Source organism: Fukomys damarensis, unplaced genomic scaffold (genome assembly GCF_012274545.1).
Source record: "Fukomys damarensis isolate Sample0158 unplaced genomic scaffold, DMR_v1.0_HiC HiC_scaffold_38, whole genome shotgun sequence".
Taxonomy (NCBI): Eukaryota; Metazoa; Chordata; class Mammalia; order Rodentia; family Bathyergidae; genus Fukomys; species Fukomys damarensis.
In genome coordinates, this window is record NW_022900950.1 from 39,637,239 (window position 1) to 39,659,390 (window position 22,152).

A 22,152-nucleotide genomic window follows, 5' to 3' on the forward strand; every position below is an offset into this window, starting at 1 on the left:
TCTGAGCACTGGAGCATGAGGGTGGTAAAACACCAGAGAACACAGTGGAAAAGCCACTGGAAATGTAAAGTAAGATTAATTCTTTATAGAACTCCAAAATGGCCTTATTTCATGGGAATTTGAAGTAGTGACACAAGACATTAATAGACTGTCATTTTGTGCCTACAATTTTATATAATGTGAATCATCTCCTGAGAGAAAAAGCAGGCCTGATTATATGAACTTAGCATTCTGTACCAGGTCTTTGCAAAAGCAGACATGCCATAAAATGTCACTACTGCACCAAGGGAAGGCTATTTGGAAAAGAGGAATGCAAAAGGCATCAGAAAAATAGATTCTGACAAAAGGAGCATTTTTGCCAGGGAAAGGCAATCAATAAGAGAACAAAACATGGCATCAAAACATAGGATATTGCAGAGACTGTGTGTATCAGGGGCAGAAAAGCCCCAGTTGCTATATGATTGGAAACAAAGCCATGTCACGGTAATCTTGGACGTGCACAGAAAGTGAGTCCACAAAGTCATCATAGGCGAGGACAGGGGAAAGAATGTGGTGATCATGTGCAAAATGGAGAATGATTCAAAAGCTCAAGTTTAAACTCACTGTCCATGGCGATGAATAACGAAAAGAATATTGTATATGAAGACCTAGAAAGCCTCAGGAATGTAACAGGCAGGATAAGCAGAGAAAAGGAGATGTTAATAGAAGTTCTAGCTTTAAACACCAAAGTACTCACTATCAACAAAATGACTGGGAATATTCTGCTTCCTAAAGCAGGGAAAATGAACTGCTATAATTTTAAATAAATTTATTGAAATTGAATGCATTGCAAAAATGTTCCATGGGTAGCTGGAGATACACAAAAGAATAATCATTAAAAAGTCACTCAGAGCTATAAATGTGTGATTCTTCAAGTAATTGTAATTGTGCCTTACCCAAAGCTTGGAGAGCCAAATTTGTTGGAATTCTGAATTTTTCAGGTTTCAGAAAAATAGCACAGTATCCATATCACATATCAAGTATCCCCAACAGTGGTATCTGGACAGTGGCGCATGCTCAACAGATTAATAATCCTGTATTATCATATATACATGTTCGCATCAGGTAGGATAAATAATGACTAAAAAACCTTTACATCAACTGGGGTCAGATGTTACCAATGATGAGGTATGAAAAATTTTCTGTGATTGGGTTTGAGGATCCCAGAAAAGGGATTGTGGACCTGTATGTTCAGTGATTAAGCGTTAATGATAAGGAAGAAAGGAAGAAAGAAAGAAAGGAAGGTAAGGAAAGGAGGGAGGGAGGAAGGAGAGAGGAGAGGAGAGGAGGAAGGAAAGGAAAGGGAAGGAAAGGAAAGGAAGAGGTGGGGAGGGAGAGAAGGAGAGAGAGAAAGAAAGAGAGAGAGAGAGAGAGAGAGAGAGAAAACCAGGACTAATTACTTAGTTACTGGGGGATAACCTGTGATAAAGGTAGAGGTATAAGAAAGGAAAGCAGAAAGATGAGTACAAAAAATCAGTGTAACAAACAAAAGCAAGAAAAACAAAAGACGGAAAATTTGCTAACATCTAAGCACCAAAATACAGGAATTAAACAAGACATTTCTGTCCATTTATCATTACACAGATTAAGGAAAATAAAATCAGAAATACTGACCAAGGTCAGTAGTATATCAATCTGATATGTCTGTTTCCTTCTGTGGTTTGAAATTCAACTGAATACTAGCTTTTTCCAGATGGTACTCATTTAGTAAATCAGTCTGTATCAATCTTGGTCCAGAAATACTCTATGTGGAAGTAAACAATTTACTTCATCCATTATTTCAAATTTTAGCCTGTTTTGGATTTTGAGTTTTACTGAACCTAGGACACAGAAATATAATATAATGCTTCTAGTTGTATCTTCATAGATATTTTTGCATCAAATATTGCTTCTATTTTCATCTTTTTTTCCTAAGGAATCCATTTCTGTCATTGGAAAGAAAAGGTATAGATTTTAAACTAGTGATTCTCAGAAAGAATGACTTTCCTCCCCCAAAGATTTGTGACAGCTTTTGGAGACATTCTGGGTTGCCACAACATGGGTTAGGCGTCTGTGGAGGTCCTGAATGTTGTTAAACATACTACAAAGCACAAAACAGCCCTTTACAACACAGGACCAAACAGGTTGTTTTACAACAACCTGGACCAAAATGTCAATAGTGCAGTACTGAGAAATCCTACTTTAAATAATTAAAGACCTAAGTATTTGGCAGAAGTTTTACACCATTCATCTGAAAGAATAAACATTTCAATGGATACAAAAATTTAATACAGCATTAATTAAATGGTTAAAATGAAAGTAACTTTTAAGAGAAAAAATTAATTATCAACATAATGAAGCTAAGAATACAATATAACTCTAGCAGATTTACACCAAATTATTCCTTGACTTAACACTTCATTAAATTAAGATCTTCAAAAGCCTTACAAAAACAATGTGAATTTTGAAGACATAATCTCATTACTCAGTGCATCATTAAAAACTTTTTTTTGGGGGGTGAAGGGAGGGTAAGGGACAAGGGGAAAAAATGAGAACTAAGACCTGTCATGTAAAGGTACAAGATCCCACTAATGAATATAACTGTACTGTATACCTAGAATGTACCAATAAACTCAATTAAAAAAAAAACAAAACAAAACTTTTTGGCCAGATTATGAAAAGATGATGAAATTCTAAGTCACATTTTTTAAAAAATTAAGTATTGTAAAATCTGCTGGTGGAGATCATCCATAGTTCAAAATAATAGAAGGCAGATTAGGTGCTTTTGAATTGCAGATCCTAATAGTTAAATTAACAGGTCATACCTGATTTGCCACATACTAGAAATGGTATCCTTAGAAAGTTTCATTGTTCTGGATTTTTAACCTGTATCCGCGTAGAAAACATTGGAAACTAACAGCTCCATCTCCTGTTCCTGTTTCACCACAAACACCTAGGAAAGCCTCATAATTTAACAAGGATGGAATCAGCCTTTGCTTTAAAATGTTCCCTAACTTCTTCCATGAAAAATAATGTTTATCCAATTGAAGTAGAAAGACTGCAGAAATTAAACAATGGACTTATACACATGTTCTTTAAACTTCAAACTGCTCCTTAAGACTGTAATAGAGAATAATTCTAAAAGACCACAATGACTTGAAGAAAACTGCAGCACTGTGTACAGGTATTGGGTGAGCATCAGCTAACAAAACTGAGAGGCCAGCAATCTGTTCCTCAAGACAATCTTATATTCAGCATTGCTATTTTAACAATCACTGGGATGTATCATTACTCATTTAGATGACTGAAAAAAAGTGTAGAGGAGTTGCATTCCATAGACTCACTACATCTAGGTGTGACACAAGGATGTGACGGTGTCACCAACTTCCTCAACTGTAATGTCAGACAAACAATTACAGTCCTTGGTGAAAACATTCCAAGAGATCAGTTTGCAAATCTCATGAAAATCTAAATTGCAGAAAGCACTAAAAGTGAATAAAGTACTTTTCATATGAAAAAGAGACAAATCCATGCTCTGGGTTAAACAAAAACCTGAACTTGGTAAGTCTCAGCTCCTATCTAACATTTTGTTTTCTTTATTCTTCACTTGCCTCTCTTGCTCCTCTGTGGACTGAAAAGAAAATACAAAAAGCAGATAAGCACAGTGAGAAAAAGGCAATGGCTGTCTCATAAACCAGCTCTATGTGAGTTAAAGTTATGGTTAGGATGCCTATCAGCCTAGGGTTCTTCTGCTCAATTCAGAAGAAATCATGAATTAGCAAAGTGCAGCTCTTGATGCCACCAGGTGACACTGGGTAATGCTGGATGCCAACAGGTGACACAGCCAGCAGCTGCCAGCCAATGCCAGCCAGTGCTGGACACCATAGGTTGATTCTGCCATGTGCTAATCCTTGTCAGTTGGTCTCTAACAGCCCTTGATATTTATTGTCCTTTCTTTTAAAATGATACAGTACTCAGGATAATAATCCCAAGTAAATCTGTAGGACTTCTGGAGCCTATATTACCCAAGAAATAAATCATAAGCAGGATTACAGATCACCAAAGTGAATATTTTAACAGGGCCTATCCTATAGCACAGAGGAATCAATACACTGGAGGGAGCCCTTCTAGGCTAGCTTGAGAAGTATGTGAGGAGTGATGCTTACATAGCAGCTGCAGGTCTGTGACTGATCCAAGTACAGACCCATTATTGGTGCAGAGCTCCAGGACACCCTCAGGTGTCACTGTGGCGATCCAATGAGGGGACAGGGCTGAGACCAGGGAATCTCATAAAGGCTAGCTGTGGGGTTTGGGGAGGTGTTAACAATGGGCCCAGATCTCTCCCTTCCTAATCTAAGCCATGCCAGAGTGCCCCCTCCCTTTTTCAAAAAGGTACCAGCTGCATCTGAAGTGGCCGAAGCGGGGAGGGACACAGCGGAGTTGCACTTGTGTTGGAGTGCAGTGCACTTGCCACCAAATAGCCAGGGAGAGGAGGGGATAGGATTGAGTGGGAGCAAAGGGACACAAACAGGTAGGGGCATGACAGTAGCTGGCCAAGAAGTGTCCCCCAGCAGGGCACAGGGGTAGGATCATCTCAGTTACAGGGAATGGGCTCTCTCCACAAAAGTTGTTTCTTTAAATATCTTTTGTGCATAAGAATTTGAAATATCTATCCATTTGCCAACCACCTGTTTGGTATTAAACAGAGCACCCACTCATTCCAAACTGGTACCTGGAAAGTCCTTAGGGAAGGGAGGTTCAAGGAGTAAAGAAACTATGTTGTATTAATTTTTTTTAAAAAAAACCCATATTCAAAGAGAAAAATGCTAGACTACCTTAACAGACCAAGATGGTAGCCTTTAGCAATGGTCTGGCTTTTGCTTCTGATCAGGGACTTTAAATCCTAAATCAGTGATTTTAAAAAGCTAGGATATCCTCTCATATCTCTCATATTTCAGTTCCCTGAATATTTTTAATTTTCTTTAAATATTCCATACTTTTAAGTCTCTGCAACATCTTTCCCATCTCACAATTAAGTATTCTGTTGGGTATCTTGTCAGCTTAACTATAGACCTATCTTAGTTACTTTTCTTGTTGCTAAGACAATATACCCAACATCCAAAAGTTAAAGGGGGTAAGGTTTATTTAGCTCACAGTGTGTAGAGGTTTCAGTTCATAATTGTCTGGTTCTAAGGCAGGATGGCATGGCAGAGGGGTATCTCAGAGGAGAAAGAGTTCATGGTTGGCAGAGGGCAGCAAAGTAAAAGTCAGCATACAGTGAAGTAGTGAAGCAGCAAGTGAAAATAGCAGCCCTCTTTCTGTTCCTTATAGCCCATGTATCTCGCCATGAATCAATCCCAGCATCACATCCCCTAGATCCAGCCGCCTATGACCACATGATGCTTTGGGAGGACATCTAGACATAAGAAATAACAAATCTTCAGTCTAACACACCAAGTTATTTCTAAAATGGCAATGCTACTTCGTGATGGTAGACTGCTGACTTCTCCGCCTTCATGGAGACCTCCACCCTAATGGAGGCCTGCTGACCTCTACCACCCTCAATGTTCACTTGATGCCTACAGAACAAATGGAGCAGCATTCACTACCCAGATGATGATAATTAAAACATAAACAATGCTAATAAAATGCTTGCTGCCTGTACCATCTAATGATGCCCACATAATCATTAAAGCACAGGGACTTTCTATGTTTGGATGAGTGACCTTCAAAGGTCCATGTGTTAAAGACTTGGTCCTCAGAGTAGAGCCTCAGAAAGTGGTGAAACCTTTAGGAGCAAGGACCCTGGGAGTTTGGGGAAGGTCATTAGGTCATTGGCAGTATGACCTCAAAAGGGATTGTGGGAGGGCTGGGGATTTAGCTCAGTGGCAACACAAGTTGCCTTGAAAGTACAAGGTCCTGAGTTCAATCCCAGGTACCACAAGAAAAAAAAAGAAGAAGAAGAAGAACTTCCGCTGGGTATTTAGCTTGCATCTCAATTGGAAGGTCCTGAGTTCAATACTTGGTACAAAAAAAAAAAAAGGTAGGGGGGACTGTGGGGCTTCACAGTTTCTTCCTCTCGGTTTCTCTTTTGCATCCTGGCTAATAACATGGGCAGTCTGCTCTGTCACAAGTTCTCTCCAAGGTACACCAACCTTGCCCAAAGCAGTAGGCCCATCTGAGCTTGGACTGGAACCTCCAAAACTCTGAGTCAAAGAAAAATTTTCCTTTTCTAAATTAAGTGCCTTGGGTATTTCATGATAGTAATAGGAACTGACAAATGTGATAGTGTAAACTTTACAAGTACATTAATTAAACAACAAATTTCAACAAAATTGAACATGGAATAAATTCTAATAAACATAATGCTATAGCTTATATCTAGATACCCCCTTAACCCTCGTGTGCTCATTGGTGGGGCTTTTTGGAGGTGGTGGTATCTAGGGTATATCATACTGTGATTAAGGGTGTGATAGCTAAATGGATTTAGCATCATTCTAGGTGTGGATAATAGAAGCCCCACACTGGGTGTGGGTGACACCAATCAATAGGCTTATAGCCTGGATGGAATATTAGGGGAAAAGAATGAAGACAGGCTTGCTGCTGCTGCTTGCTGCTTCGCTGCTTCCTGCCTGCTCTGCCTTGAACTGTTTCTCCTTTGTGATGCTCCTCCACCACACATCATCCTACCTTGGAGCCAGCTGACTGTGAACTGAAACCTCTACAAACTGTGAGGTGGAATAAACCCTTCCTCCTTTAACTTTGGGTGTCAGGTATTGTGTCTCAGCAACAAAAAAAGTAACTAAAATACAGAATAAACATAATTATATTATTTATATTCTAGCTATTCTGTAATATAATAGAAAAATGACCCATAGAACTCAATAAATAATCTTTTCCTTTAAGTCTTCTCATTTAAATTTCCTGAATTCAACAACGATTTATGGAAGACATATGGTGTGCCATTCATTGTGGTACCTGTAGCTGGGCTTTTAAACCTTATATTTGGTCACCTTTCTTTGAAATGCTCTGCCTAAGCTAAATGAACCAAGTCAATAGGTTCATCTCCACTTGGATTTCTCTAAGTTTCTTTATTGTTATTTTTCTAATGTAATTAGAACATGCTAGAAAAGAACAAAAATAGGCCACATTGGGGCTTTTCTTTCTCAAACAACTTTACATCAAAAGGAAGACAATGAAATTTATGTATCTATTAAAACAGATTAGGGGCCAGATGTGGTGTTGCACACCTACAGTCTCAGCACTCTAAAGGCCAAGGCAGGAGGATCGCTGAGAGTCTGAGGCCAGCCTGGGCTACACAGTGAGTTCATGGCCAGCCTGAACCACAGAGTAAGACTTGTCTCAAAACAAAACAACAAAACAAAAGAGATTAAGGCAAAGAGAGATTTAGGATTAGGCTATCACGAAGGAAATGTCAAGAGGCACTCAAAAACAGATGCAGAAATGTTAGAAAACATCCATGAATCATTGCCGGGTGGAATGAAAAGGGTGAAGAAAAAAATCTAGATGTAAGAATCAACAGACAGTAACTAGTTTGTCTTTTTTAAATTAGTACATGTTTGAAGTAAATAATCTTTACATTCCTTGTGTGGAGTTGGCACATGTACAAAGAACATCTTAATTACTTTTTAAAATCTCCTTTTCTTCCCTCCTTCTCCTTCCATCTTTTGATCCCCTTTCCACTTGAGAAACATCTTCCATTTCCCTTATCCTTAGATAGTTAGTGGTGCAGGTTTTGGAAATCAGGCCACAAGTACAACAGCTGGGCATTTGATTTTTCAAATGATTAACATCACTGGGCACCCTAGGGATCAAATCTGGCAGCAATTTCAAAAATTCTTTTATCTAGTTGTAGAAAATAAATGGCTAAGAAGAGACAGGGAACAAACATGAAGTTTTTGGAACCATCATATTCAAAATCAATTAAAGACACTTCTAGATCATAAATTAGCTTAATTGATAAAGTAAAGGGCAGAAACTCAACCTTAAGCTAGAGAAACAGATTCTAAGGTTACAACAGATTAGGCCTATGCCTTTCTACTATAAAATGCACTATCTTTTCACCTATAAAATGAGTTATTACTTTTTTCACCTGTAGGTGGGCTGTCACGTTTCTCCAGTAGCAAACCAAGCCCAGACTTTCTATAGATTAACAAATTTCACAGATTTCCACCACCAAAAGCACATAAATATTCCCAGCTCCATGCTATATTCTCTCTCTCTCTCTCTCTCTCTCTCTTTCTCTCTCTCTCTCTTGAGGGCCAGAATTCTGTTTTCTTTAAGTATGTTCTTTACTTTCTGCCTAACAAACCTCTTTGTGCCTCTATCTCTAACAAAAAAAGAAGAAGAAGAAAGAATGAGCTGCCTCTTCAAACTGGCAGGACATGATGCACTCAGGATAAACCAGCTAGGAGATTGGGGGACCTAGTTTGGCATGCTTATCGCTCACCTGCAAGATAAATTTGCAGATTATCTGACAACTTCACTGCCTATTGGGGAACTTCAGGCCTTTTATAAGGAATCTAAGAAGAGGTCAGATACTGAAAAGGAATTTAAAAAGCGAGCATATTAGTGTGTCATTCTGCTCCAGCGTAAAGTCCAGATATTACACAAGCTTGGAGGCTTATCTGTGATGTGTCCCACCAAGAGTTTAATAAAATTTACAAGGCACTGGACATCTCCTTAATATAGAGAGAGGAGAAGCCTTCTACCAAGATAGGAGGCCCCTGGTTGTGAAAGAATTTGAAGATAAAGGATTTGTGTAAGTGGATGATGGCAGAAAGACTGTGTTTGTCCCAGGTTGTTCCATGCCACTGACCATAGTGAAATCACATGGTGGTTATACCTTTGATACATCTGACATGGCTGCTGTTAAACAAAGACTCTTTGAAGAGAAAGCAGACATGATTGTCTATGCAGTAGACAGTGGATAAGCTATGCACTTCCAGACTGTTTGCTGCTGCTCAAAGGATGGGCTGGTATAACCCTAAAGTAACTCAAGTGCCCCATGCTGGATTTGGTACGGTGTTAGGGGAAGACAAGAAGGAGTTTAAAACATGTTCGGGTGAAACAGGGAGCTAAAACGATCCATAGACAAATTGAAGGAATAAGAGAGAGACAGGGTTTTAACTCCAGAGGAACTGCAAACTACTCAGACATCTGTTGCTTATGGCTGCATCAAATATGCTGACCTTTCCCATAACTGGAGAGCTAGATGACAGAGGAAACATGGCTGCTTACTTATTGTATGCTTTCACTAGAATCAGTTCTATCGTACGTCTGGCCAGTATCGATGAAAAGATACTCTGGAAAGCTGCTCAGGAGACAAAAATTATTGTGAACCATGAAAAGGAATGGAAACTAGGCCAGTGCATTTTATGCCTCCCTGAGATTTTGCAAAAGATTTTAGACACCTTATTTCTCCATACACTCTGTGATTATATTTATGAGCTGGCAACTACTTTCACAGCATTCTATAACTGCTGCTATGTGGAGAAAGACTGACAGACTGGAAAAGTATTGAAGGTGAACATGTGGCAGATGCTGCTGTGTGAAGCAGTAGCTGCTATCATGGCCAAAGGGTTCAATGTCCGCCTTGGAATAAAACCTGTCCTAAGGATGCAATCCTTCTTAGGACACTTCTTCAATTTGAACACTGCGTTTTTACCAAAGTGGTCATTGGCACTGTTTGCTTTTTTACAAAGAAAAAAGTATATGTGCGGATGAAACTAGTAAAGATAATTTCTCTAAAAAAAAAAGGTTTTGGAAGGCTTCTTAGAGGAATCTCTGAGCTGACAGAACAGAAGTGGAAGGAAAAGGAACAAAATGATAAAGGGAGGGATAAAAGCCCAGATCTGGAAACAATTAATCTATTTCAGGATTTTCCCAAGGAACTGTACTTTATAAAAAGTTAATTACACTTGCAAATGCTACAATCATTCTGTCCTTAATCTGTGCTCCCACTAAATTTCTATTAGAAAGATTACCTACAAGTATGGCATATAAAAAAGGGATGAGAGAAAGCTCAGAAAAGTGTGTAAAAATGGATATGAGAATAAGCCAGTGCAAAACTGTCTTCATTACTATTGGTTACATGGCACCTAATTTGTTTTTTAAGTATTCTTAGGATAGACCACTATTCCACATAAAAAATAATTAAATTGCAACTCCATTTTATAAAATGTTTGATATTATGTAAATCAAAATGAAACTTTGAAAACAAGCATACATAAGAATATATATACTCTTCAAAGAAAAACAAATTTCTCATTATCACCTTATTGCCAAAGATTAATTACTAACACCTGATGTATTCTCTATGTACCCACTTTGAAAAACTTAGATACCATAAATATGCCTAAGGATCCCAAAAATTAATATTTTTGTCAAATAAAATAATGATTTTTAATCTCAAAATTATATAAAATAAAAATGTTTGAAGTGAAAATCTACATGCTCTAAAATTGTCTTTGATATGTTTACCTTTTATCTTTGTATTTAAAATACATTTATATCGTGAACAATTCATATAACACAAAGAAAATGGATACTTTGTCAAATCTAATCCCACTTTTGTTTCTCAGAGATAATGTCTTATAAAATTATTGTGATCTTTTCTCAATCTTTTCTATAATTTATATGATCTATTGGTTGTTTTCTTACATTATACTTCTGCACATAGTCTACAAATTGCTTTTGTAAAGGCAAAAATTATCAAGGTGAATGAAGTTGGAAGCCAGTTCTGAACTACTATCCCCAAAGAGAAAAATTCCATCAATGATATCTTTAAAGCTTCAACTATAAAGTTCTCATGACTGCTCAAGTTCACTGTGATTTACATTTTGTCTATGAGAAACAATACCCTTAAATTACTGCACAGTATGTTTCATAGTTCCCTACCAATATTCTGAATGTTATCAAGCAAAATTATAATTATGGTAAAGAAAACTCCAACCTGCCATTAAGCGTGGTGAGCTCCCTTAGAGAGAAAGCTAAAGTAGATTCAAAAAGGGCAAACAGAGCAAGAGATGTATAAGTGTGTTAGTCAATTTTCTGTCGCTATAATAAAAGACCATACATTATCATTCTGTAAAGAGAAAAGGTTCATTTTAGAAGTTTCAGTCCATAGACAATTGGCTCCATTGTAGTAAGCAATAGCAGCATATCATGGTGGGAACACACAGTGCAACAAAACCACTTACATCATAAACGAAGAAACAAAAGGAAGAGGAAGGGGATCTGGGTCTCACTGGGCACACCCTAATCACCTAAACTTTCCATGAAGCCCCAATTCCAAAACGTTCCACCATGCCACATCCCAAAAGCACACAACGCAGACAAAGCCTTCAATAAATAGGCCTTCAGGAGTCATTCAATATCCAAACCATAGCGATAGGTATTTCAAGATTCTGCTAACTCCCAGAGCCAACCCTTTATTTCCTTTACAATTCCTGTTTGATTCTTTTAAAAACTTGGACCTCAATGGAATGATTCATTGTATACTGTTTATTTTCAGTTAGTTACCCATTTGTAAAATAGATTAATTCTATGAAGAAACTTCTAAAGGAATGTCTCTATAAAAATCAAATGTTGCAGCACTCAGCACAGGATTAGGTGTTTTTATTTGTTTTTTTGTTTGTCTTTTTAGACAGGAATCCCACTAAGTTACATCGGTTGGTCTCAAACTCAAGATCCTCCCACCTTAGCCTCCTAGGAGATCAGCTAGGATTACAAGCATTCACTACCATGCTTCAATAAGATTTGACATTTTTAATAAAAAGATTTGTCATTAATCTACATTTGGTGTAAAAGGTTCATTTTTCATTGGGATGAAATGCAATTGGATCCTATCCCTTGCTTTCCTCCTTTACCACTTAACACTTTCCCATCTGACATCACCGTGTGCCAGTTATTAGGATTATTTACTTAGTTCCTTTGACAAACAAGTCAATGTTGGTCATGTTTCTGTGATTAAAACACCTTCAGAGCCTGGGATGTAGCTTAGTGACAGAACACTAGTCTAGCATGTGTGGGGCCCTCAGTTCAATCCTCAGTAGCACAAAAGCAAAACACTATAAACCAGCCCTCAGGAATCTATTATGTCTGTAGAGCCAGCGTCTCCTGGTTTCTGAACACCTCTGCTCACCTCAATTTTGGTGTAAAGCACACAGGAAGAAGAAATCAGTCCCAAAGGAAGTCTGCATCAGATGACCTCAACACCTCATACTTCAGCTAGAACTACAGTGTTTCCTGAATAGCTTTCCAACATCATTCATGACAGAGAATGTTTGCATGGGCAGAGGAGCAGAGGAGCTGAGCAGCACGTGGGCAGTATGGTGGTAACCACCCCTTCAGCACAGAGGAGCGTAGGGAGCCAATGCAGCTCCCACCTTTGGCCGTTGGGCCATGCCAGCACCTAGATCCACACTGCAGAGAGGCAGTGGGTCAGAAAGGCCACTGATCAGAGCTCCATAAGGTAGACCAGAAGGTAACAAGAGAAAGAGGACCTCTTTGAGGCTTCTAGATGAAAACTGAAGCCCACTGGAAAAGCGAAGAAAATCTCTGCAATAAAGGCACACCAGACCACTGCACTGGGTAAGTTAGAGGGATCACCACCTCCCATTGGAACCTGGACTATCTTCAGGGTAAGGGCAGCTGGAAACTGCAGTAGAACCTTGCAGTGTTCAAACCAGCAGGAGGTCAGAGATCTCAACTTGGGCCTTGCAGCCAGAAATCAACCTGAACCTCAGGGGTTTGCTGCTGGCTTGCCTGAGACTTAGATCTGCACACTCCTGCCTATGCTGTCTATTGTGGTGCAGACATACCCTAAAGGAGGCTCTTTATTTTTATTTTTTATCTTCAAAGTAATTTACCCTTATTAATATTTTTAAGTTTTTACATATTTTTCTTTTCTTCTCAGTCTTTTTCCTTTTTTTCTCTTTTTTTTTATTTTCTCTCTCCCACCTTGCTCTTCATTTCTCTGCCTTTTTGTTCCTGTTCCAAATTTGAATTTCTTTTTTTTCTTTTTATTTTCTTCTCTTTTTCCTTCTCTTGATTGTCATTAGCTTTGAAAGAAAGTGAATAGTTTCTTTCTTCCCTATTGCTGTTAGGTTGTTCTGTTCTTTTGTTAATTCGTTCTGTCTTCTCTTCAACAGCTTCCTAGAGTTTGAGTGCTCTTTCTGTGCCCTCTGCCCTCACTTCTAACCTTTCCCTGTCCTTCCTATCTATCCCTCCCTCCCTAACTTGTTCTAAGTCCCCATCCCAAAGGGTAAAGTTGTTATATTGAAGAGTTTATTCACTATAAACAGTTTTTGGGCTGGTCCTCGATTTTGATTTAATTCGCATGTTTAAAAGTGATAGATGAATAACTACCACAAATTGTCATTTTCTAAACTGTACTTGATGCTATTGTTCTTGCTCATTGTATCACTGGGCTAAGTTGTTGTGATTTATCTAATCAGTTGTCCTTTCCAGTATACTGCAAACAACATGGCCTAAGAGTCATTAAAGGCTCAAAACCTTAAGGCCAGCTATATCTGGAAGATACCTTTAAGAAGTAATCATTCCATAAAGCTTCTAAATACAAGCAACAAAGATACTTCATAATAAACAATATTGAAGTATCAAACCAGGAATTAAACCAAAAACAGTACCAACAATAAAAACAAAAATGAGAAGACACATAAGCAAGGCACAGAATCAGACTGATAAGAATCCATTAAAATGCAGGAGAAAGTACAAATGACATTTAAAAATGCTCACAGAATTAATGACAGAAAACTTCCCAAACAGAGCAAAACAATATGATACATAGAGGGCCAGGGATTTAGTTCAATGGTTCTGCCACATACCTCACAAGTGCAAAGTCCCAAGTTTGATCCCCAGTACAAAAAAGAAAAAAAAATTCTACAACTAGACATATAATAATCAAGATCCCAGAAACCCAACAGAAGGACAAAATATTACAAGCAGTTAGAGAATAGAGAAAAGAAACAAATCACATACAAAGGGAAGCCCATCAGAATCACAGACTTTTCAACATGAACCCTCAAGTCAAGGACAGCCTGGAGTAAGGTATTTCAAGCCTGGAGTAGAAGAAAATAACATCCAACCTAGACTGATGTATCCTACAAAACTATCTTTCAAAATGGATTAGAAATAAGATACTTCCACGACAAAGAACACCTGAGAAATTTTATGAATGCCAAACCAGCACTCCAGACAATTCTAAACAATATCCTGGAAAGAAACAATAAAGGTCACAATTCCTAAGCCCCAACAGAGCAAATACACCAGGCAAGACAAGAAATTAAAGAGGGGGGGAATAAATAAAAGAGCCAACAACAGGAAAATAATATGACAAAGATAAGTCGATACATATCAATTATAACCATCAATTTTAATGGCTTCAATTCACCAATCAAAATAAATTGACTGGCAGAATGAATTAAGAAGCAAAATCCAACAATATGCTGTATACAAGAAACACACTTAGTTCACAAAGGAATTCATAGTCTGAAAATAAAAGGATCTAATTTGCAAACAAAGTAGATTTCAAACCAAAACTATTTAAGAGAGTCAAAGAAGGCCACTACATCCTCGTAAAGGGAACAATCCAAGAGGAAGAGATGACAATTACAAGTATATACACACCAAATACTAATGCCTCCAACTATATAAAACAATTATTAATGGACATGAAAAACTAAAAGAGCACTAATACAATTGTAGTGGGGTCCTCAATACCCCACTGACACAAATAGACAGATCATCTAGACAAAAAAATCAACAATGAAATAACAGAACTGAACCAAGCTTTCGAATAAAAGGACTTAATAGACATTTACAGAGTGTTTCACCCCACAAAATCAGAATATACATTCTTTTCAGCAGCACATGCGTCATTCTCCAAAATAGACCACATGCTAGCTCATAAAATATGCTGAAGTAAATGCAAAGGAATTGTATATTATCAGACTATAGTGCAATTAAACTAGAGATCAACAGCACAAGAAACTGCAAAATCTCCACAAAATGGAAATTGAATAACACCCTCCTGAACCACCAATGGGTCACAAAAGAAATTAGACAGTTTCTACAATTAAATGATAATGCCAATACAACATACAGGAATTTATGGGACACGAGGAAAGCAGTTCTATGAGGGCAATTCATAGCAGTAAATGTCCATACTAGGAAAACAGAGCAGGCTCAAATAAACAACCTACACAAGGGAGAAAATTATAAAGATCTGAGCAGAAATTAATGCAACAGAGACTAAGAGAATGATACAAAAAAAAATCAACAAATCAAAGAGTTGATTTTTCAAAAGAATAAATAAAATCAATAAACCCTTAGCCAACCTTATCAAAAAGGAAAGAAAAGGCTCAAATTCATCCTATTAGGAATAGAAAAGGTGAAATCATGACAGATTCAGCAGAAATCCAGAGTGCCATCAATACTTGACACAGAAAAAATGAACAGATTCCTAGATACACAGGAATTACCAAAGTTGAAGGAAGGAGAATGTTTACATGTCTAGACAAGTAGGATACAAAGTCTGCAACAAAAAAGGACAATTTGTTTTCTAGCATGCATGCTGCTAGAGGGAAAATAAGCCCTTTTAATTGGTCCTGTGATATCTTTGCTCACACTGCAATTTACAGAGTTAGGAAGTAGCATTATGTACTGGTAACCAATTTCTGCACATCTCCTACAGGCAAGCATAAGAGGCAAAGAAACACAAAAAGACCTAACTGTAAGAAGTTTGCAGCCTAATGACAGATATAGCCACATAAAGTTGTGATTGGAAAACAAAGCTATGTGGCATACAGGAGCTACTAGGAGGGTATGGGCACCTTTTTCACTGAGAAGATTCCTACTAGGTATTTGCTCCTCTCTCCTCCTCATTCTTTTCCTACAGAAGAAGGGGTTGGCTGAGTGAGTAGGGGTAAGCAAGACTCTTCAACTACTACAAACATCCCTTCTGCTGTTGACACACCATTCTCCCAGTCAGGGATAATCAAATCCCCCCTTGGAAATGAGAAGGCAGTGAACATGTTCATAAGACAAGTGAAACAAAGTGACTCAAAACCTACAGTTTTAACAAAAAAAAAAAACAAAAAAGTAAAGGAGCCCTTAGGTAGTACTAGGATGCCCAAAGACAAAAGATGCTCTGGCTAGATCTTAACAACAGTATCTTTTACAAAATGTGATGTGTGAAAACATATTACATGTGTCTTTCTTCATAACTGAAGATTCAAACCTACCTTTGGAAACCAACCACATAATGGACGATGGGAAAACTTCAAGAGTCTCCGGATTATAAAGGGGTTATGCAAACAGTCTATGTGGAATACAGGGTTAATTAGTAAGAAGAGACAGCCACCCTACATAATAATCACAGCTTTCTCAAATGAGATGTGGCTCTGAAGTCAATGTCTACTTTGAGGAAATGTTTCTTTACCTGTTTTTTTAAATTGAGAGATAAAATTGCACGTATGTATGTAGCACTACATGATGCTTTAAAATGTGTGTATAAACAATAGCATATACACAGATAATAGAATGAGACTCATCCATAAAAATATGAAATCTTGTCATTTGAAATCTAAGTGAAATAAGCCAGGCACAGAAAGACAAATATCACAAGGTCCCATTCACATGTGGAATATAAAAAACTGACCTCACAGAAGTAGGGAGTAGACTGGAAGTTACAAGGCGGGGTGGGATGGGGAGAAAAGAGAGTTGGAGAGATGTTGGTGCCAAAGGCTGTATAATTAGGCAGGAGGGATAAATTCCAGAGCTCTTTTGTGACTACAGTTGATAGCACATTGCATTCTTGAAAACCACACATAGTGTGGGTGTTTAATGTTCTCAACTCTAGAAAAGAAAACTTTTTTATTTGGAGGTGAGGAGCTGAGAGATGGGTGTGACCCCTTTCAGGGAAGAAAGAATACAATGAAGCAGCATTTGAGCTGGATACTGTCGTCACAAGGCCAGGGAGAAAATAGGATTCTGGACCTTCAGGGACAGCCCACTGAGGATCCAGTCTAAAGGCTGCTCCCTTACCTTTCTATTATATAAAGGCCTTCCAGGAAGCTTCAATAATGTCATAATTTGGCCTTAACTATGTGGGGGATGGAAGGACAGGCTCCATTCCATATGGGGAAGAAGTGTTAAGGAAAAGCAGGCTGAAAAATGGCAAATGTGCCCCGTACGGGAGCAGAGCACCAAAGCCAGCTACAGGAACACTGGCATCCCAGTGGGTCAGCAGGACATGCAAAGGGTCCTGAGGTACTTTGAGACTCAAGGACATTGGCACTTTAACATGATGGCTAGGAAAAGATCTATACTTCTTGAAAAACCAAACTATTCTGTTGCTAATTAGTGCCATGACAACTGCATTTCCATTTCTGTTTTAGAGCTCACAAAAACACAAGAATGTTAATTATTCCTAGCCAATCTTCCTAGGGAAACAATTTCCTCAGCATATTTAACTCCTTTCTACTTCTAATCTTGCAATGATTCTATGAATTCTAAAAGTTTCTGAATATTTTTAAAATACAGATGAGATATCAATCACAAAGACAAGAAACAGGATTTTATTCTGTATCTTAAAAACTGTCTTGCTATATTTACTATCACCGGTGCTATTTACACATGCAAGTTGGAAGGAAAAAGTCTGAAATTAGTGCAAAATGGCTTTTACTAGAATCATACATAGGCTTTGAAGGAGGGTTTTAATATTCTTACTTATATCTTCCATGAGTCTGATTTCTTGCTCTCTTCAAATCACTTCTCTGTGTAATCTCGTATCTTCAAAAATAAGTATGCAAGCTCCCCTTGATTAAGCAAAAAAAAAATCTTACATTATAAAAAGCTGAGTGACCCAGGAAAGATAGGCCCAGTGACCTCGGATCCACTGGCCTACTAGCACTGGCTGGAAGCACAAGCCTTTCGTGGAAGTGTTCTGGGCGATATACTCTATTTTTGGAACCAGACTCAGCTCTACCTTCCAGGTATATGTTTCTTCACTGTATAACACTCAGTTATTCCAATCCCTCATGATATTCCTCCTAGGACTGTCCTCCAATAGAAATCCCATGTAGTTCATTTGAAAAAATGTTCCCCTTTACTTCAGGTTTCCATTTACCCTCTTCTTTCTACCTCCGTTCTTTGGTGAAGACATCTTTTTTCTTCTTTGTATAAAGAAACCTAAGAACAGGCAGTTCTGGTCATTTAATTTCTCCAACTTCCTTTTTGATTCTAAAGCACTAACTATTGCCTCACAACAATAACATGTTATTCAACTTGATATTTTTCAAATATCAAATACAAAGCAAGACAAAAATCTTATTTTCTCCAGTACAAGACCAATTTCAATGAAAGCCAGTGGAAAAAGTTGGTGGCACTTTGATCTCTATTTGGCAGCAGGAAGGAACCAAAGCTTTCCCTCTGCTGGTGACTAATGATTACTTAAACTCAAATGGAGAGAATTAACAAGGGCTGATCATCCAGATGTGTTTTTCCAATTACCACAGAAGCCAAGTGTGTCACATGCTCAGTGAGAATCAGCATTAGGTAATGATCCCTTACTGTTTTAGAAATTTAGCTCAGTTTATCTTTTCAACTGTGAAATGCCCCATAATACACTCTAAAGCAGACCTTACTATAAAATAGGCTGACATGATAGTTATAAGCTTAATGTTTTGCTAAGTAATGTTATTCAACACTTACTAGTCTGTTGGAAGGAAAACAAGGAAGAGAAAAAGGATTTTTTTAAAATAAAGAATTGAAGAAAAAATTGAGATAAAGCTTTTTCAAATAGGAAGAGGATCAAGAATTGGAGGAAAAAAAAAAAAACAAGATACATCATGTAAAGGTACAAGAGCCCAATGATGAACCTAAAAAGTACCAATAAACTTAATGAAAAAAAAAGTTGGAGGAAGCAGGAAGTGATGGGAGGGGAAGGGGACAAAAAAGAATTAAGATGTGTTATTTACATGTACAAATTCCTCATGATAAAAGTAATCATCATGTACTGCTAACATGTAATAATAAAAATGCATAAATAACGTCCTCTAAGAAGAGCAATGAGGAAGAGTAGATGGATGGCTCCAGGCAGAGAGAGGTCTACAGCTTGGAAACTATAAGAATAAGTCATAAGGTATGTGTGGAGAAATGTCAAGAAATCAAGTTAGAAAGGGAGAAAGGGCCCACATCTCAATGAGCTGTACAGGTCATGCTGGGATAAAACGGAGATGATGACTTAATTAGTTCTATGTCTTAGAAAGAGCCCACTTGACACAGCATAAACAAGAAAGGCTGAGGAGGAAAGAAACAAGAAGCAAAGATTAGTCAGGGAGCTTCTATAAGTGTTAAGACCAAGAGTGAGAACCTAAGAACATACACAGAGAAGCAGAACTGGATTCTCAATACATTTTTAGGGCAAACTGGGTTAGTCATTAAAAGACTTACTGGGTTCAAGGGTAGTGCAAGCAAAGGGAAGAGAGCAGGGCAATGTTCAGGCTTCTGATGAGGTCAGTTGGAGCACAGAGAACCAACAGGAGAGGGAAGTGACAATCTCATGATCATGACAGTGGTCTTGCTTCCTATCTTCCACCCCACCACACACCAACAGCCTTTGAGAACAAGACATGTCAAAACAAATGGCTAGAGATAGGAAGGTATTGCTATAATCTTTGATAATCAAACCTTCTTGGATAAGGGAAAAAACAGTAATAATGATTCAAAAGTACTAACAGATGTGGCCTTGAGATGTTCTTGGAATTCTTACTTATATTTCAAATCATAAATATGTAATTAGTCATATTCTTTAAAACAGTTGAAGAAGCAGTGTTTCACATAGGTATTAAAGTTGGAGACGTACCTCATAGAATAGATTGACAAGCTATTTAAGAAGTCTGCTATAAATAAGGAAGTGGGAATATTTTTTATTTAGATTGATAGAATACATTGTACAGGTAAAACCAACACTTCATTAAGTAGAGCTAAGCCTTGATCTGCTATAATGCAATCTCCCAGCTGAAGACTCCCATGATGGCTACACATATTCATCTAAGTTTCCATATATATTGGAGTATGACTTCCATTTTTATAGAAAAAAAATATTATATGATTATAGTATCATATAGTAGCATACATAAATTCCTTTAATTCACATTTACTAAGCACCTGATAAAAGCAAAGTACTATCTTAGGGATGCTGAATTTCTATGATATTCATAAAGTAACAGGCAGTACATCATCATTCAGTCACCACCATATTCCAAATACTTGTTACCAATCCTTTTTCACCCCAAGTATTTTTCATAGAACTATTTAACCTTTGAATGCTCTAAGGAATTTTTAAATAATTGATAATTTTGAATTATAGCTATGTTACATAAAATATTTAAATTATAAATAAATCAATAGAACTTGTATAGTATTTAGGAACTACAAAGACAAAATTTTTTCTTCCCAATCAGCTTCAGTTATATATTTTCAAGCAACTTTAATTTATAAAGTACATATGTAAATTGAGCATAAAAATATCTAAAAACTCAATAAATGACTATACCTCATTTGGTATTAGTGTCAATTTTACATTAAACATGCTATAACTTTTTAAAATCTGCCTTTTTGACTTGGTGTAAACTTTGCACACTTAATCCCAAAACATCTTCTTTAGTAATCATCACAGTAATTTTAATCTCAGTAATCAAAACCTATATTGGATAAATGAACCATTATACTTTCTTTCTAACATCATTTTTATAAGTCCAAGAAAGAATATGTTTTATTTTATGTTTATTATCACTTTTCACTCTGCTCCTTGTTAACTTCCTTTATTTAGTCAACGTTTCTGAGTAGAAAATTAACAATATATAGCTTAGAATAAAACCTAGTAAAAGCCATTTAATGGTCAAAACCAGAAATTCTCTACTCTTGGCATGCTGTAGAGTGATAAGCCAAATGAGAAGTAGGGGCCTTCACTTGATCCTCATTAAAAGCCGTGTGTAACTACTTGACACCTGCTTGGCAACTGTAAAATGTAGGTCTTTATAAAGGAAACATTTTAAAGCAATAATTATACTTGTAGGTTTTTTTTAAACATTAATGTTAATGTTGTTACCTTAACATATTCGTGGACCCACTAGAGGTTCCAAAACTATCACCTAGAAAGCACTTTACCATCTTGAAGATGTACTGCCCAGAACAACACGGACAAAGAGCCCTGGGGAGCATCCATTGTGAAAGGAACAAGCCATAGATGGAACGTGATTGCTCTTGGTGCAGAGTTAAATGAGAAGATAAGTGAAATTATCTCGTACTTTTATCAAAGGTTCAAATGGGAAGGAAAAAATAAGTGGCAAAAGAAAAAGAAAAGGAATCAGGGACAGTATGAAGATGAACCACAGACTGTGTCTGCCATTTTTAGAAAGCACTAGACTTTTTGTTCTGATAAAGTGTCCCATTCAGTGAAAGAAAGCAAAACCACATCCTTCAATTGAACTGGGCCTTTTCTCTATGATCACAAAAAATTTTGTCAAGAACGAGAGCACAAGTGGCAGAATTTATCGTCTTCATCTTTCTATGCTCAATCTTCTCAGTTTCCAAATGTAAGGAAATTAAAAATGATCTAAAATAAGCCTTGATTTATGTTACTGGATGAGTAAATATCAAGGGTATACAAATTCTCCTCCAAAGGATAAAAGAATCAGAATCCAAACACTGACAAATACAAAATAGAAACAATTAAAAGCTACTTTGCCTGAGAAATATAACTTTGTAGGAATATGGCCTTAAAAGTCAGGGAAAATATGATTCTCTTAAATTTAAGAGTCACTATTATAGATAAAACACGAAAACATCAGTTAAAGGTAAGGGTTTTGATTTATTTTAAATTACTAGAATTTGTCACAGTTTCCTATTTCATTATTTTCTATTGTCAATTTATCTAAAAGAAATTATAATAGGGCCAGGGATGTAGCTCAGAGGTTCCACTGCCTGCTTCGCAAGCACAAGGACCAGAGTTCGATCCCTGATACCAAAAAAAAAAAAAAAAAAAAAAAAAAAAAAAAAAAAAAAAAAAAATAATAAAAAAAA

General features: G+C 37.2%; 1 protein-coding gene and 1 pseudogene across 3 annotated transcripts in view; one reads left to right on the top strand and one right to left on the bottom strand.

The window, feature by feature from the left end:
- Dclk1 (doublecortin like kinase 1) overlaps positions 1 to 22,152 on the bottom strand; it is a 336,493-nt gene that overhangs the window by 277,332 nt on the left and 37,009 nt on the right. The window lies entirely within an intron of this gene.
- LOC104862177 lies at positions 8,396 to 9,765 on the top strand (annotated as a pseudogene).